This window comes from Trachymyrmex septentrionalis, unplaced genomic scaffold (genome assembly GCF_001594115.1).
Source record: "Trachymyrmex septentrionalis isolate Tsep2-gDNA-1 unplaced genomic scaffold, Tsep1.0 scaffold203, whole genome shotgun sequence".
Taxonomy (NCBI): Eukaryota; Metazoa; Arthropoda; class Insecta; order Hymenoptera; family Formicidae; genus Trachymyrmex; species Trachymyrmex septentrionalis.
Window position 1 is genome coordinate 110,322 of NW_017305213.1, and position 4,800 is coordinate 115,121.

At 35.0% G+C, this 4,800-nt stretch overlaps 1 long non-coding RNA gene across 1 annotated transcript in view; it reads left to right on the top strand.

The window, feature by feature from the left end:
- Positions 1–1,184: 1,184 nt before the first annotated feature.
- LOC108747930 overlaps positions 1,185–4,800 on the top strand; it is a 14,018-nt gene continuing 10,402 nt past the window's right edge. Inside the window, exons 1-2 of the long non-coding RNA XR_001939280.1 lie at positions 1,185–1,272; positions 4,376–4,377. This is a non-coding gene — a long non-coding RNA (uncharacterized LOC108747930). The remainder of the gene's footprint in view (positions 1,273–4,375; positions 4,378–4,800) is intronic.

Sequence of the window (4,800 nt, forward strand, 5' to 3'; positions counted from 1 at the left end):
CTCATCCTTCTCATTGCTCGATTTTCAAAGCACTCCATACACATAAATTCGCAATGCGCCCATTTTTTCTGATTCCTTCTTACGTATAGAGTTTTGCTTTATAAAGAAGTTGGCAGGAGTGTTGCCAAAGCGCGCCCGAGAGAATTGATTCCGTTGAAAGATGAGACCGAAAGGGGTGGTGAGGGACGTTGAAAGAACCAAGAGGAGCTGAAGATTAGGACATCAGGGGGAGGACAACGAGGGAGAGATTGTCTTTCCCCTCGATACGCTTTTACCTCCGTCGCGAAAGGAGACATTTTAATTTACGGCCCCCCGTCGATATCACGCCACCACCGATCTATTTCGACGACGGTGAGGCTAACGGTCCCTCTCGCCTTCGTCGAAGTCATATTGTGTCGTGCTCTAAGAAACGAGAACGAAGACTCTTTAAGAAAGGAAATAAAAAACGATACTCGATCTTCTCCAGTCCAATGCGCCGCGAATGATTTCTTGCCGATTAGAATCGCTGCTTGATTGATTCACCGTGTGCTGTGAAACACAATTACGATGAATCGTAAGTGTTCTTTAAGAAAATATATATTAAATAGAGAAAATGCGTTTTCCCAAACCTCATCGGTATATGTCATTAATGCTTTGAATTATTCAGATTTCTTATATTTGTCTGCGAGATTATCAAGCGATCAAAGAATTTCATTATAGAGTTTCGATTATATAAAGTATACAAAATGCAGATTATGTATGAAATGTACAGTGTAAATTATAAAATGAATAAATAATTATTTATAAATTTTAGGGAAAGCGAAAATTGTTCGTATTGGCAAACCATTCCAGCTATGAATTTTCGAAAGTGTTATAAATGTCACGGTTTAAAAAAAAGTTGCATTTTTGTAGAATACTTTTGTTTATATTTGCTTCCTGCTTTAAGTTTTAAATGTCAATTAACTTTATAACAGCATAACTAGCATAATTATAGGAATTGCACTGGGAAAGTATTCGGTATTATCCAGCATTTTTTTACTATCCGATCGAATAGCCGGAATTAGTATCCGGTTGAAATTTGATATCATTAAATTGTTGATTTTTTTCTTACACAAATGTTCTAGAAATAAATATGCATGTTCATAATACTATAATATCTTATACGTTGTTGCAAAATTACAACCTTCTTCTTTATAGGCTTTTTTTTAGAAGACGCTTTCTCGGAAATCCGGTCGGATATCCGGAAAATGTCGAATATTCGACTCGAAGAAATTGCCTTCTCGGATATTCGACGTTACATTCTGTCCGGATATTTGATATCCGGTAATTTTACGATTCGGTGCGTCCCTAAGCAGAACGTTACAATATTTATATTACTATATTTGCTTAAAATTTTCACATGTCGCATGTGTATGTCAAAGTAAAGAAAAGTATAAAGTTCAGAAAAAAAAAAACGGTTAACACAAAACATAAATTCTGTTCCCTTCGAACGGACCAGGATGGGAAACGAAAACGAACAGTTAACGCTGAAGGCAATGTTTTATCGGGGACATCGATCTTTCGCCCCCTCGAGATACCTCGCCGTGTCCTGTCCGATTATCCTGGCAGTCGATGCATGCCGCGTAAAAAGGAATTCGGCATTGGACGTTAGCCACAGTGACGAACGAAATTCGAAGAGTGGTGCACCTTTAAGGTGCAAGCCTGCCGCGGTGTTGGAGGACGCAGAACAATGGGGTTCGGATAAAGGGGTGCGAGGTCGGCTCAGAGATGGCGGAGCGAGGGAATGGTGCTCAGGAGGGATGGGTGCTCAAGCTTCCCAATGGACGAGAGAGACGCGGAAGAGAAAGGGTGGCTTCGAAAGAGCTCGAAGGGTAGCTAATAGAAACGAAGGGCCCGTCTGTCGTCGAGAAACAAAGCCGTACAGGTGCTATCGGTGAAAAATCGCAGTGTAAAAAAAGGCAGAAGAAAGGTTGACGATCGATACGAACGCTCGATTCGAAAGCACGCCTTCGGCCTTTTCTCGGTTAAAAGAATTCTTTCTTATTAAAATATTTGGTTGGAATATTAAAATTTAAAATCATTTAAATTAATAAATTGAAATAAATTAAGATTTAAAATAAATTATATTTCATTAAGATTTTATAAAATGTAATTACAAGATACAATGGAATAAAAAAAAAAAAAGAAATTTTAATAAAAATAACTATTGCTCTATGTAACGTAATAATTATAAATAATCATATTTAAAAGAGATATTAATTATGTGTGTGGAGCAAATAAATTTCATTCAGAGAAACGTTGATTATTTTTATGCGCATCAATTGGATAGATAATATAATAATATACTGTTAAATTGACAAATGTCAAATTCTACCTAATTTAAGTTATTTTTTATTATTTTTATAGATCGCCACTGCTTCTACTGAATATAATTTTGCTAAGGCAATAGAGTAAACAATTTAACTCAAGAAAATGTGAATTTCATTCGAAAGGTTATTACATAATTATTAACAATAAGCATATATTAATATGAAACGTTGTTTAGTTCAAAACAACCACAGAAATGGATCGATTTACATTTTGACACATATAGAAGTTAAAAATAATAAAATGTTATATAACTCAAAGGATTATGGGGTGCCATTGCTTTTTTGATATCAAACAGTGTATATTTGAAAATACGGAACAAATCGCCAACAGGATTTTCTCTTCAAATGAGAAGACGATAATTTAACTATACCCCTATAATCTGTGTAGACGGCTTTTCGAAGAATCTTACGAAGCTGCGAAATGCGGGGAAGATCGCAGATGAACGAGAAGATCCGAAATGATGGCACGCCCAGTATTCGAAATAAGAAGTACCCTCAAATTCTCGAAAGCTTAGGGTGAGAAACAGGAAAGGAGCACGAGTCGAACGAATAAGAAATGAGTGTGCTCGATCGAGCCGATATATTTACTTAAAGCAGGACAAGCGAGATTTTTCTTCCAAGAATTTCGCGACTAATGCTAAAAAACGAAAAAGAATCTTACGGAATGATTATTGCTACTTTCCTTTTAGGAGATACGGTTGACACAAACGTTTTTCTATCCTTCTTGATATTCAACAGATAACAAAGGTAGAACGACACTTGTATCGACTTGTGTCTCCTAAAGGAAAAGCAATCTATCTCTAATTTATGAAATTAAGATTTATTAGCCCTTTTATCAACTTTTCTCAGCTTAATCATAATAACTGCATTCTTAAGAAAATATTAAAATCATATAAATCTACAATTAGGCAACTACTTGCATTTGTAAAATTGCAGAATTTATATCTATTTTTAATAAGAAAGTAAATAGACGATTATTATAAAATTAATAGATGATTAATGAGTGTAATTTTAATCGCGCTAGAAATAAAATTGCTACAAAATAAAAATCAAAATACGATGATCGCCTGCTCGAATTTTTCGTTAACGCTTGTTCGAAAATAATAATTATCTACGATCATACTCGTATATCTGACGATCATTCCACTTGAATCACTTGAATAATACACGCGTCTTCGCACTTGGTTGAATTCTCAGAATCTGGCAAGTCGTGTTATCGTTTCTTGAAAACGAAGCCCTTAATCCTTTTTAAGCGGGCATACATTTCGCGTGTCGTGGAAGATAAGTCGGCCACCAGCTTTTATACGCAAATTAGGTACCAAAAATACAGTCCCGAGCGACAATACCTTACTATAGACATTTTCGTGCAAACGCGAAATGAGGAGAACTGAAATGCAAATAACCACAAAAATAATTTAATGTACAGATCTGCATTTTGTTTTAACTCAAGATTCGCTGACATTGTCATTAAACTAATCTCATATCCAAATATATATATTTCTACGATATCAAATCGCTATCAAATATATTTTGCGTATTATGATTGTCCTCCCCAAAAAGAGAGAAATTCAAAGATGTAATCGAGGTAAATAAATCCGGCTCAGGATGATATACGTGATATACTCTGAATAATATACGTAAATCATTTTGTATAATTACAATGTGTCTGATAAATAATGGAATAAAAATTATAACAGTGTCGTTCCAGATTGCAATCTCACTTTTGCGTTTAATTACGAGTTCTTGTTCAATCGTTATACAGACATCTTTAAATAGATCATCCCGTGTGCAGTGTGTACTCATGGAAAGAGTAAAAGCGTAATAATCACACAGCACGGAAGATTGCGTTTTTATTTAAATCTCATTCGCGTTTCCCCGCGACTCGTAATACAACAGAGGGAGAAATATTCGTCCAGCGAGAATTAATCCCGAGGTAAAAAAAATTAGATATTCACGCCAGACTTCCTGCACGCGTGTGGGTGTGCATACACGTGTTCTCTTCGCGACGCTGTTCGCGAATGATAAAGCGGTTTCTCTCGGCCGAAGAGAACGAGTGTGTATATCCGTTGCGATCAATCTCACGACGAGATTTCTCACATGTGGAATTCTTCCTTGGCATTCAGATCGTATTCCAGATAGATCACTGGCATTGATCGCAATATCACGTATCTGCCTTTGATATTACGTCGCGTGTAAGGTTACCATCTCTAAATTACAAAGAAAGAGTACATTTTATACTTTTTAAACAAGATAATGAGGACTGGGTAAAAAGGGGGTATAATTTTTTATGCGTTAAACGTAAGTATTTAATAAAATATAACTTTCTACCATGTAATTTTTGTTGAAATTCTTATTAATGTAATTTTATAAATATAAAATTAATGTAATTAATGACTAGAATTTTTTATATATATATATATATAATATTAACACAAAGATTATATTAAAGAAA